Here is a 14,254-nt window from a genome sequence, read left to right on the forward strand (position 1 = left end):
ACTATCCTAAATATATATGCACCCAATACAGGAGCACCCAGATTCATAAAGCAAGTCCTTAGAGACTTACAAAGAGACTTAGACTCCCATACAATAATAACACACACATCTTAACAGGATTGCTCTGGCTGCGGCTTTGAAAATAGACTAAAGATGGGTGACAGTGGCACTAGTTAGGTAGAATGTAGACAACAGATGATGGCAGCAGGGGAGTAGCAGTAGAAATGGTGAGAATAGTCAGATTTTGGAAATATACACACACTTATCTCCAATATAATATTTTATACGTATGCACATATATTATTTAATACATACGTACTATTTTGAGGATAGAACGGACAGGATTTGCAGATAGACTGAAGTATGAGAGATACTGAAGATCATTCTGAAGTTTTTGCCCTGAGACACTGGAGGGCAGGAGACACCATAAATTTAGAGGGGAAGACTGTGGAAGGAGTGGGTTTGGGCAGGTGAGGCTTGAGGAGGAGTGGAGATCAGGAATTTTATTCTGGGAACACCAAGTCTGAGATGTCTGTTAAATATCCTATTGGAGATACTGAATAAACAATTAGGTGTTTGAATGTGGAGATCAAAGGAAAGATCTGGGCTCGATATAGGAATATGGGAATCATCAGCACTTGGGTGATGTTGAACACCGTGATTTGACATCACCAATGGAATAAGCATAGGCATGGGAGATATGTGGCCAAGGACCCAGAGTTTAGGGAGGAAGAACTAGCAGGGATGAGAAGGAGCGATCAGTGAGGTAGGAGGAAATATATGCTATTTAATATCCTAGAAGCCAAAAAAATCTGCTTCAAAAAAGAGAATGATCAATCATGTCAAATGTGGTTGATAAGTTAGATGAGGATCATCTTAGTTTGGGTTCTCTAAGGCAGAGATGGTGGACAAGGTATTTATTTGGGAGATGATCCCAGGAACTGGAATGAGAGAGTAGGGAAGTGAGATAGTGGAAGAGGAAAGCCAATAAAGGGCATGTGATTGAGATGGTTGCTCTAGACTGTGGGGTCAGCTCCATTGAGACATCTAAGAAGGATGTAAAGTGCCAGCCACAATTTTCTGCTCAGACAGTGGGAAGTTGGGACATGTGTCTGGTCTGCCCCTTGGCTGAGGGTTTTCTTGAGAGTGTTAACTCTTCTCTATTTCCGGGATTTGCAAGCTCCTGTGGGCAAAACCTTGAGGCTGAAAGTAGAGAGAGGTGAGGTGGGTGCTTGTTAAGGAATGCTGCTAATGAGCACGGAACCATCTGCGCTACGGCTGAAATTAGAGGTGGGCCCAGGGAACATGACATGGACCATAGAAAGCGTCTACTTCAAAGACTGACAGTTGACTGCCAGAGTTTACAAAGTGGGTTTCCCTAGTGACCTTGAGAAAGCAATGTAATGGAGTGGTGGGGTAAGCCTGGTTGGAGTTGGTTAAGGAAGAAGGGCTGGAAAGAGCATATAGACAGTACTAAAGGAGAGTGCAGTCAAGAGGCTGGAGAGGAAGTGGGAGCAAGAGATTTTCTTCTTAAGATGGGAGAAATAATAGCATGTACACTGATGGGAATAACTCAGTAGAAAGGGAAAAATCTCTGATGCAGGAGAGAAAGAATTGATGGAACAGTGTCTCTGAGTAGAAGAGAGGTTGGAATCCAGTACCTAAATGGAGGATTTGACCTAAGATGGGAACACAAACAATTCACCTCCAATAAAAGGGAAGAAAGAGTATATGGAAGGAAAGTTTTGTCCCTTCTGATAGTCTGTCTGTCTGTCATTTTGACAGGGGGAAAAAACAGTCAAAATTTATTTTCCAGCAGACAGCATCTGTGGGTACAATTACAGGGGTTTCTCTGTAGATCATACGTTCACATGACATTATCATCTCAAAAGTGAGAGAGCCACTATTGTGTTCTCTGTAACAGTATCCACTTCACAGTGTAAGCAGGTACTATTGTTGTGTTCACTTACAATTCCAGAAGGAAAGGCACAGCTTGGCAAAAAAAGAAAAAGAATTGGGGAATCCTAAAGTCAAGATGCAATAACTAAGAGACAAAACTTGGCAAACAGTCTTAGGTCCACATTTCAATCAGGGCCTTCCGCATACAGGGGAAAGACTTTTCCACCCAGAAGTTAGGATCTTTCTTTCTCCTTTCCCGTTAAACCATTAAAGCAACAACAATTCATATGTTCAATATTATTACATGTACAAAAGGAGATTATAAAAAAATGGAATAAAAAATCATCTTGCACATTCAGTTCTTCCTACCAACACATCAACTCTTAAGTTTAAGACAGGGCCTGGGAATACTTCAATGGTCTTAAAAGAGGAAAGCAGAGACTATGACTACAAAAAATAAAAAATAAATGAGGTAGACAAAGCTTTCACACCCAGGATTTGCCTGTTCCAACTTCGTAGCCTTCACGAAATACCCAGGAAAAAAAATCTTCATGATTTCTTGGCGTAAGTTGCACCAAGGCAATCAAACAAAAAAATTAGTATGTGAACTTGTGATAGGAAACGTGTCCTTCCGTAAGTTTCTTCTCAAGAATGAAAACCTAATTTTTCAATAGAGTAGGCACTGATACAGGGGTTAAGAAGAAATCACTTAGGCAGATAGTAAGGTTATGGGGAGTCCTTGGTAAGGCTTTTCCTTTTAATGAAAAGCAGCCCCAAATCATTTTCTTTTTTCTTTTATTTCTGTCTTTTTTTTTCTTTTTTTGAGACAAAGTCTCACTCTGTCACCCAGGTTGGAGTGCAGTGGTGTGATCTCGGCTCACTGCAAGCTCCGTCTCCCGGGTTCACGTTATTCTCCTGCCTCAGCCTCCCAAGTAGCTGGGACTACAGGCGCCCGCCACCATGCCGGGCTAATATTTTTTTGTATTTTTAGTAGTGACGAGGTTTCACCGTGTTAGCCAGGATGGTCTCGATCTCCTGACCTCATGATTCACCTGCCTCCCAAAGTGTTGGGATTAGAGGCGTGAGCCACGGCGCCTGGCCAGCCCCAGATCATTTTCTAACAAAGAGCAGCCTGTAAAGTCGAGCTAGAGACATAGACAGCGAAGCTGGGAGCTTGCACTGGTGAATGCTGGCGGGAACTATGGACTAGACATGTTGGCTCCGTCTTCCTGTAGGTGCCAGCCCTGTGTACAGTAAAGAGTGACAAGATGGCGGCCAGACACGGAGAGTTCCTTAGCATAATAAGATTAGGGTGGGGAGAGCAGCTTTTGGGCGTGCTATGTAAATATCACATTTGATTGAACCAATCTGTGAGCCATACCTAAATCAGACACCACCTCCTCAAGCTTGACTATAAAATCCCGGGCATCCACAGCCAGCCCATCTTTTCCGCTGGGAAGACCCCTCTCTCTCGACAGAGAGAGCTATTTCTCTTTTCTTCTGCCTATTAAACCTCTGCTCCTAAACTACTCATGTATGTCTGTGTCCTAAATTTTCTGATACCAGATGGCGAACCCCTGGATATATACCCCAGACAATGTAGCCTCCTCAGCACTGTAAACCGAATTCAGTCACCTGAGATGCCTAGCTCAGGTGCTCACAGGAAGATGAAGGCATCTGGGAAGTGTGGGGTTGGCACACTGGGGGCTCCAACCGAACTGTATTTAAATAAGCAGCAACATATTGACTCCCTAAGGACTAACATATCCATTTGAAGGCATCTTAAGGTTCTAAGGTTGAAATAATTTTATAATTCTTTTTTTTTTTTTTGGAAAAGTACATTCAAAAGAAAGCAAAAAGATGAGGATAAGGTCGGGGGCATATAAAACAAGTCCCTAAATAGATGACAGACCTTGTCCATGTACCCACATACAGTTGCCACAGAAATACACAGTACCCTTCTCCTCAATGAGGCTAAATAGTTGTCCTTTCCTCTGTGGTTCAGTATGTTTTAATGGTTCCACCATGAAATAGGTAACAATCTTTGGAAAAAGTCACTATAGGTTGCAAAAAGGTTTTATGTATACAGTTTGCTACAAGTAACAAAACTACTTTGCAAGAACTGCTTCTTTCCAAACAACAACAACAACAAATGATTCTAGCCTGTATTTGTTTGGGTGTGATTTATTTTTAGTTTTCATTTTTTGCAAAGCAGCACAGAAACAATTATCAGAGTGTAGTAACAACCTTTGTAAACATCATTTGCATATCAGTAAGAACTGATTGTCTTTCATTCCTTTTTAGTGAAAGAGGAAGCAAGATGATCAACTGAGAGTGAATAAGGTGGGGAAGTGCTGGCAGTTTGAGATTTGTCATCTAGGATTGCAATGCACCGAGTGGCCAGTTGGGGAGCCTTTGGTTACTGACTTGCCAGGAGATGAGTACAGAAAGTGAGAGTAAGCTTTTAGAAACTTTTATAGCACTTGACATTGCTATAAAATTTTTATTGTATTTTTTAAAAGTATTGGTCTATAATGGATTGGAAATAAAAACATCTAGTCCTCACAACAGATAGTTTAAGAGGCACTGGGCCAAGAGAGTGGGAGAAAATGGAGTAGGGAAAGGTAGAAAGATTGCTGCACTGCATTGAGGATCCACCTGAGGCTTGTGGCCATGAATTTCATGTGAGGCCATTCGATTCAAGAGTGTTTTTCTCCAGCCTTGTTTAGCTATGTTGATACAGGCAGTGTTGGATTTTACCAGGGTGTGGTTTTGCTAAGTGGGTCTAATGCAGTGGGAAGATGCAAGTGTTTAGGAACTATGTCAGTGAGGTGTACGGAGACTGATCATGGCATTTTAAGCTGGGGGAAGAAGAAAGCAGTCACGAGGAGGGCGAGAGGCAGTGAAGAAAGTGGTAGAATTGATGGAATCTAGGACCAGGAAAAATTAAGTTTGCTGGGGTTGGAATGTAGGACCAGGAAGGAGTGAACTAGAAGTATGAATGGTGGTGATCAGAGAGTGGGATTCCTGATAATGAGATTCATCACAACATTGCTCACCAAGTGGGAGGGAATCTGAATCAATTATTTTGTATGTCTCCAGCGGACTATTTTGTAGCCATTAGAGGTCATGTTGTCATTCTATTTCTTTACGGACACAGAAATGTTCAGGATATGTTAAGTGAAAAACGCTTACCAATTTGCAAAATTAAGTTGCAAAGTTTACTAATTTTTTTTTGGTAAAAATATAAACATTTTAATGCACAGAAGTCTTAACTGTGGTAGTAACTGTGGTTGAATCACAGATGCCTTTTACTTTCTGTTGGATAATCTCCTTTTTGTGTTTGAGACAGGGTCTCCCTCTGTTGCCCAGGCTGGAGTGCAGTGCAAACACGACTCACTGCAGCCTTGATCTCTTGGGCTCAGGCTCTTGCTTCAGCCCCCCATGTAGCTGGGACCACAGGCATGTGCCATCATGCATGGCTTATTTTTATATTTTTTGTAGAAATGGGGTTTTAGCATGTTGCCCAGGCTGGTCTCAAAATCCTGGGCTCAAGCGATCTGCCCACATCGGACTCCCAAAGTGCTGGGATTACAGGTGTGGGCCACCACGCCCAGCCTATTTGATAGAATTCTTACATAGGCATATTTTAGAGATACTGGGGATTCAGTTCCCGCCTATTGCAATAAAGCAAGTATCTCAATAAAGTGAGTCACGCAAATGTTTTGGTTTCCCAGTGCATATAAAAGTTATGTTTACACTATGCTATAGTTTATTAAGTGTACAATAGCATCATATGCAAAAAATACCTACCTTAATTAAATATACTTTATTGCTAAAAAATACTGGCACAGAGTCACAAAGTGAGAACTTTGGAAAAATAGTGCTGACAGACTTGCTTGATATAGGGTTGCTACAAACTTGAAATTTGTAAAAAAAAAAAAAAAAAAAAACACACACACACGTACAGTATCTGCAAAGCACAATAAAATGAAGTGCAATAAAGTGAGGTATGTGTGCTTTATTGTTATATTCTTATAGCTTTATTAAAGTATAATTTGCATGCAAAAGTTCACCAGTTTTAAGTGTACCATCCTATAACTTTTGACAAATGTATAGTTTTGAAACTACCACCACATTCATCTTGTAGAACATTTCTCTCATGCCAAAAATTTCCCTTGTCCCCTTGTGCAGTCAATCTCCTCTCCCACTTCCCGGACCCTGGAAACCAGTGATCTGCTTTCCATCATGATAGTTTTGTCTTCTCTAAAATTTTATATAGATGGGATCATATCATATGTCATCTTTTGTGTCTGGTTTCTTTCACTTAACATAATGCTTTGGAGATTCATCATTGTTCTTGTGTGCATCAATGTTTATTTCCTTTTAAAGAGTAGACATATTTTAGAGTAGTTTTAGGTTCACACTAAAATTAAAGGGGAGGTGCAGGGATTTCCCACCTACACCTTGCCCCTACACATGCACAGCCTTCTTCATTATCAGCATCTCCTACTAGACTGATAACATTTGTTACCACTGATGAACCTACCCTGGCATATCGTCATCATCCGGAGTCCAAAGTTCACGTTAAGGTTCACTCTTGGTGTTGTACATCCTCTGAGTTTGGACAAATGTATAGTGACATGCATTCATCATTATAGTATCATACAGAGTAGTTTCACTGCCCTAAACATCTTCTGTGCTCTGCCCATTCATCCTTCTACCCTTTCTAACCTCTGGCAGTCACTGATAATTTTTACTGTCTCCATAGTTTTTGTCTTTTCCATAATATTATATGGTTGGAGTCATACAGTATGTAGCCTTTTCAGGTTGGCTTCTTTCACTTTGTAATATGCATTTAAATTTCCTCCGTGGCTTGTTATGGGTTGATAGCTTATTTCTTTTTAGCACTGAATAATGTTCTGTTGTCTGGATTCACCACAGTTTGTTTATCCATTTACCTATTGAAGGATGTCTTGGTTGCTTCCAAGTTTTGGCAATTATGAATAAAGCTGCTATAGACATTCATGTGCAGTTTTTTTGTGTGTGTGCATGTGGACATATATTTTCAACTCCTTTGGGTAAATACTAAGGAGTTGTATTTTCAACTCCTTTGGGTAAATACTAATGTTGCCCAGGCTGGTCTCAAACTCCTGGGCTCAAGCAATCTGCCCACGTCGGCCTCCCAAAGTGCTGGGATTACAGGTGTGGGTCACCATGCCCAGCCTGTTTGATAGAATTCTTAACATAGGCATATTTTAGAGATACTGGGGATTCAGTTCCCGCCTATTGCAATAAAGCAAGTCTCTCAATAAAGTGAGTCACACAAATGTTTTGGTTTCCTAGTGAATATAAAAGTTATGTTTACACTATGCTATAGTGTGAAGGAGAATGAGTGCTGGATCATATGGTAACAGTGTGTTTAGTTTGGTAAGAAACTTCCAAACCGTCTCCCAAAGTGGTTGTACCATTCTGCATTCCCACCAGCCGTGAACGAGAGCATTCTCTCAAGCATTTGGTGTTGTCAGTGTTCTGGGTTTTGGCTATTCTTATACATGTGTATCTTGTTGTTTTCATTTGCCTTTCCCTGACAACATATAATCTGGAACATCTTTTTACATGCTTGTTTGCCATCTGCGCCTCTTCTTTGGCAAGGTGTTTGTAAAGTTCTTTGGCCCATTTTTCAATCAGGTTGTTTGTGTTCTTACTGTTGAATTTTAAGAGTTCTTTGTATATTTTGGATAACAGTTCTTTATCAGATAGTGTTTTGCAAATATTTTATTCCAGTCTATGGCGTATGTTCTCATTCACTTGACTTTGTCTTTCACAGAGCAGAAATAGTTAATTTTAATAAAGTCCAACTTATCAACTCTTTCTTTTGTGGATTGTGCCTTTGGTGCTGCATCTAAAAAATCACCACCAAATCCAGACCATCTAGATTTTCTCCTGTGTTATCTTCTAGGGGTTTTGTAGTTTAGTGTTTTACATTTAAGGCTGTGATCCATTTTGAGTTAATTTTTGTGAAGGGTGAAATGTCTGTCTAGATTCATTTTTTTTGCATATTAATGCCTGGTTGTTCCAGCACCAACTGTTGAAAAGATTATCTTTGCTCCATTGTATTGCCTTTGCTGCTTTGTCAAAAATCAGTTGACTGTATGTATGTGGGTCTAATTCTTGGCTCTCTGTTTTATTCCATTGATCAATTTATTCTTTCACCAATGCTACATTGTCTGCAGTTTTGTGGCATGTCTTGAAGTTGGGTGGTATCAGTCCTCCAACTTTGTTCTTCTTCAATACTGCGTGGACTATTCTGGTAATTTGTTCTTTTTTATGTGGAGGAATATACTTTTGTATGAATAGACCACAATTTGTTTATCCATTCACCAACTAGTAGACTTGGGGTTGTTTCAAATTTTTGACTATTATGAATAAAACTGTTATGACCTGGGAGGAGGTACTCCCCTTACAGACTGAAGTTGTCCAATGTGAGGAGGAATTGAATTCCCTGAAACAGAAGCTGGCGGCGGCCCTTTTGGCGGAGCAGGAACCGCAGCCAGAACGAGTGGTTCCGGTGTGGTCGCTACCGCCGAAGTCGGCTCTGTCCCGAGATGAGATTCTGCGCTATAGCCGGCAGTCAGTGCTGTCCGAGCTGGGCGTGCACGGACACGTACTAGTCGTGCGCTGCGGTGGGCTCCGCTGTCCACTGGCGCAGTACTTGGCAGCGGCCGGCGTGGGCCGCTTTGGCCTTGTGGACTATGACGTGGTAGAGATGAGCAACCTGGCCCACCAAGTGCTACATGGCGAGGCACTGGCTGGACAGGCCAAGGCCGCTTTGGCCGCCGCGTCGCGGCGCTGCCTCAGTTTGGCGGTGGAATGAGTGCGGTACACTTAGGCCCTTATGCCAGCCACTACCCTAGACCCGGTCCGCCGATAAGATATGGTGGCCGACTTCTCGGACAACGTGCCCGCTCGCTATCTGGTTAATGACGCATGTGTGCCGGCGGGTTGGCCCCTAGTGTCTGCAGTGCCTTGCGCTTCGAGGGCCGAATCACAGTCTACCATTATGACGGTGGGCCTTGCTATCGCTGCATATTCCCCCAGCCACCCCCAGCGGAGACAGTGACCAACTGCGCGGACCGCAGGATGCTCCGTGTCGTAACTGGGGTCCCGGGCTGCCTTCAGGCTTTGGAAGTGCTGAACATCGCTGAGAGTCTCGGCCCCTCTCACAGTGGCGGCCTGTTGCTCTTTGATGCCCTGAGAGGGCATTTCTGCTGTATTCGGCTGCGGAGCCGCAGGTTCGACTGTGCAACTTGCGGGAAATGGCCCGCTGTGACTGCTCTGCTGGACTATAAAGCCTTCTGTGGCTCCTCAGCCACCAATAAATGCCACTCCCTGCAGTTACTGAGCCCAGAGGGGCATATTTCTGTCACCGACTATAAGTGACTTCTGGATTCTGGGGCACCCCACCTGTTGCTGGATATCAGGCCTCAGATGGAGGAGAACATCTGTCATTTTTCTCATGCCCTACACATCCCTCTGAAATATTTGGAACACAGGGATGCGGAGAGCCTGAAGCTCTTAAGAGAAGAAGTCTGGGAAGGGAAGCAGGGCACACAAGAAGGGGCTGCTGTCCCCATTTATGTGATTTACAGACTGGGAAATGAATCACAGAAAGCTGTGAAGATCCTCCAGGCCTCATCAGCAGCTCAAGAGTTAGACTCTTTAACAGTTTGGAATATTGTGGGGGACCTTATGGCCTGGGCTGCCCCAGACGATGGAACACTTCCACAGTACGAAGGTGACTGGTACAGTCTGATGGGAAAGAAGTGTATGGTTATAATACCACAAAGATATATTTATTTGCGTTTTTCGGTAATATACATAGGAGCTGGAGATTCTACAGTATCTGTGAATACATGGACTCCTTTTTTATAAGGAGTTTTAAAAATTATTTTGTGCTGGATGACTTGTTAATGGATTTAACTGTTTCTGGGAACCATCATTTTTTTTCAGCACATGGAGGGTGTCTTGAACATGTGAGATGTAACGTGACAGGATTTTGTGTTTTAAACTACAGATCATTTACCTGTCCTTATTTTCTACCTCCCCCAGTCAAAATGCTTTCTAAATCATTTTATACCTGGAATTAAGGTGCAGTAAACTTAGTCTTATGAAATTGATCACAGATTATATACTTATGATCAGTTTACTGTTTAGTTAAGAAATTCTTGGATCTTATTAATATTTCAGATGATAGAATACATGTTACAGAAATACATGTTTAAAATGTAAATTGCTTTAATTATTCAGAAAGTGGGTCGTTCTATTTGGCATTTTGAAGTAGTATCAAAATGAGATCTTTAAAGTTTACCAAAATAAAGGAAACCACCTTTTTAGTCTGAAAAAAAACTATTATGAATCCTCATGTATAAGTATTTGTGTGGATATATGCTTTAATTTTTCTTGGGTAAATACCTAGGAGTTGACTTGCTAGGTTATATGGTAGATGGGTACACATTTAACTCTACAAAAAATGGCCAAGAAAGGAAGAGTGGGGTCGGGAGAAAGGAAAAAATAGTTGCCAAAATGTTTTCCATAGTGGCTGTACCATTTTGTATTCTCTCCAGCAATGTATGACATTTCCAGTTGTTTTACATCCTCTGTTATACTTGATATCATCAATTTATTTTTATTTTTGTCATTCTCATGGTTATAAGAAGGTATCTCATGTTGGTTTGAATTTGCATTTTTCCAGTGACTAATGATATTGACCATCTTCTCATATGCTTATTTGCCATCTGTACCTCTTCTTTGGTAATGTATGTGTTCAAATCTTTTGTTCATTTAAAAATTATGTTTGTCTTATTATTGCATTATGAGGGTTCTTTAATGTGCGTATGAGTTGTCAGATACATGTTTTACAAATATTCTTCTGTAGTCTGTGGCTTGCCTTTTAATTTGTCTAACAGCATGCTTTAGAGAGTAAAAATTTTAAATTTTGATAAAATCCAATTATTGTTTTTTCTTTTATATTTAGTGCCTTCTGTGTTCTACATACAAAATCTTTGCCTAATCCAGAGTCAACATAATTTTCTCCGATGTTTTTTCCTAGAAGTTTTATAGTTTTAGATGTTATATTTAGATCTGTGATGCATTTTATATTTTTGCTTATGTTGTGAGCTAAGGGTCTAGGCTCATTTTTTTTCATAAGCACATGTAATTATTTTAATAGCACTTGTTGAAGATTATCCTTTCTCGGTTGCATTACCTAGGCATTTTTCTTGAAAATTATTTATATGTGTTTGAGATTATTTCTGGAGTGTCTTTTCTCTTTTGTTTATCTATATGTATATCTTTATGCTAATGTCATACTGCTTTGATTACTGTAGCTTTTTATATAATAAGTGTTGAAATCAGGTAGTGTAAATCCTTCCACTTTTTCTTTTTTTCAATCCTGTTTTGGGTAATCTAGGTCATTTTATTTCCATGTAAATTTTAGAATTAACTCACCATTTTCTATGAATAAATTCTCCCTGGATTTTCTTGTTTGTACATTAACATTTGTTGAGAAAAAGACATAAACGGCATATACATTGAAAAGGAGGAAGTAAAACTCTTTATTTGCTGATTTGACCTCACAGTGACTCATTTCCTCGTGTGGCTTGTGAGAATTTTGCTAGTTTGTTTTCAGTGAATTTCCCCATACCCAACATCTAGAAGACCCATATGCTTTGAACTATGAATTGGAATCTACATAAAAGCTACTAGAATTAATAAGTGAGTCTAAAAAGATGCAAGGGAAAATATACAAAAATTGTTTTTCTATATACTAGCAATTAACTTAAAACAATATTATTTACAATGAAAACACATTACTATTTATAATAAAAAAATACTATTTACATCAGCATAAAAAATATGAAAGACGTAAGAAGTGATTTAACAAGTTTGTACTGTTGAATAGGATGACCTTGCTCCCAGTCTTGGGGAAATGCATTTAGTCTTTTACCATTAAGTCTGCTGTTGCTTGTAGATTTTTCATAGATGCTCTTTATGAAGTTGAGGCAGTTTCCTTCTACTCCTAGTTTGCTGAAAGTTTTGATCAAAAATAGATGTTGGATTTTGCCAAGTGCTTTTTCTGCATCTGTCAAGAAGATCATATGGTTTTCTTTAACTAGTCTGTTAATATGTTGAATTACATTGGGTTTTGAATGTTGAATCAGTCTTGTATTATTGGGATAAACTCCACTTGGTCTTATGTATACATTTTGGTATATTTTGTCTTCATTTTTATTCGTTTCAAAAAATTTAAAAATTTCCCTTTTGACTTCTTTCAATCATGGGATATTTATAAGTATGTTCTTTAGTTTCCAAATATTTGGGGGAACTGTCTAGAAACCTTTTTATTATTGATTTCTTATTTAACTCTCTTTCAATAACATTTGTATGAGATGATTCCTTTTAAATGTGTTGTTTTGTTGCCCAGATTATGGTCTGGGTAAATGTCCCATGTTCACTTTATAAGAAATGTATTTTGCTTTTATTGGTTGTTCTATAAATGCTGATTAATTTTATTGATAGTGTTTTTCTAGTGTTTTAAATCCTTACTGAATTTCTGTCTACTTTTCCTATCAATTATTGAGGTTCTGGCATTAAAATATCCAACAATACTTATGAATTAATCTATACATTTATCCTTCTAATTACATCAGCATTTGCTTCGTGCATTTTGAAGTTTTTTTATTATCTGAATAAACATTCAAGATTGCTATATATTCCTGATGACCTGTTCCCTTTATCATTATGACATGATCCTTTTCTTTGGTAATATTTTATTCTGAAATTTGACCTTAGTATAGCCACTCAGCTTTATTTGGTTAGTTTTAGTGTGGTTTATCTTTTTTCTATCTTTTTTACTTGTAATAATTCTGTCTTGTTACTTAAAGTTTATTTCTTGTAGATAGCATACATAGTTGAGTATTGTTCTTTTATCCAATTTTGTATCTGTTTTTTTTAGTTGGTGAGTTTAGACTATTTCCATTTAAGGTTGGATTTAAACCTACCATTTTATTATTTGTTTTCTATTTGTCTTCTACCGGTTTTTTTTTTTTTTTTTTGCTTTGTTTCTACTTTCTTTTGGATTAAATGAAAATTTATTAATATTATGTTTTAGGTTTTTTTTTTTTGGCTTATTAGCTCTACCTTTTTTGTTGTTGTTTAATGGTTGCTCTAGAGTTTACAGTATAACTTTTAAATTTATCATCATCTACTTTCAAATAATATTACAGTGATTCCCACATATTTTAAGAACCTTAAAATTGTATAGTTCTATTTCTTTTCTCTTGGTCTTTGTGTTGTTGTTGTACATTTTACTGCCACATATGTTATACACCCAACTTCTATGGACTGAATGTTTGTATCCCTCCACAGCTCACCTGTTGAAGCCTAATGCCCAGTGTGATGGCATTTGTAGGTGAAAGCTGGGGGAGATAATTAGGTCAAGAGAATGGATCCCTCATGAAGGAATGGATCCTTCCCTTATGGGAAACCCATAAGGATTAGGGTCCTTATGAGAGACATGAGAGAGTTTTCTTTCTCTTTTTTTGCTCTCTGCCAGAAGATGGCTATCTGCAATCCTGGGAGCATGCTCTAACCAGACACATCTTCCAGTGCCTTCAGTTTGGACTTCCCACCCCATGGAACTGTGAGAAATAAATATTTGTTGTTTAAGCCACCCAGTCTGCTAATTTGTTATAGAAGCCCAAGTTGACCAAGACACACAACAATATGTTATTATCTTTGTTTTAGAAGTTATCTTCTAAAGTATATTAAAAATGAGAAAAAATTTATATCTACTCACTCTTTTACCATTTCTGATGCTCTTCATCCCTTTGTGTAGATACAAATTGCCATCTGGTATTATTTGCCTTCTACTGAAGGACTTCCTTTACTATGTGCAGTGATGCTCATGATATATTCTTCTAGCTTTTGTATGTCTGAAAAACTATTTACTTTTATTTTTGAAGGATATTTTTGCTAGGTATAGAATTCTAGTTTGTCAGCTATTTTGTTAATTGCTTTAAATACGTTGTTCCACTGTCTTTTGACTTGCATTGTTTCTGATAAGAAATATATTGTCATTCTTATTGCTGTTCCTTTGTATGTAATGTGATGTCTTTTTTTTTCCTGCCTACTTTTCAGTTTTTCTTTGTCACTGTTTGTTTAGAAACCTGATGATAATGTACCTTAGTTTGGTGTTCTTACTGTTTCTGCTTGGGGTTTGCCAAACTCCTTGGATATATGTGTTTATAATTTTCTTCATATTGGTAAAATTTTTTGGCCAATTGTTTCTTCA

The 14,254-nt window shown here is 38.9% G+C and overlaps 1 pseudogene; it reads left to right on the top strand.

Annotated features, from left to right (window-relative positions):
- Nucleotides 1–14,254, top strand: part of LOC105538455 — a 55,133-nt pseudogene that overhangs the window by 14,687 nt on the left and 26,192 nt on the right.

Source organism: Mandrillus leucophaeus, unplaced genomic scaffold (genome assembly GCF_000951045.1).
Source record: "Mandrillus leucophaeus isolate KB7577 unplaced genomic scaffold, Mleu.le_1.0 Scaffold192, whole genome shotgun sequence".
Classification (NCBI taxonomy): Eukaryota; Metazoa; Chordata; class Mammalia; order Primates; family Cercopithecidae; genus Mandrillus; species Mandrillus leucophaeus.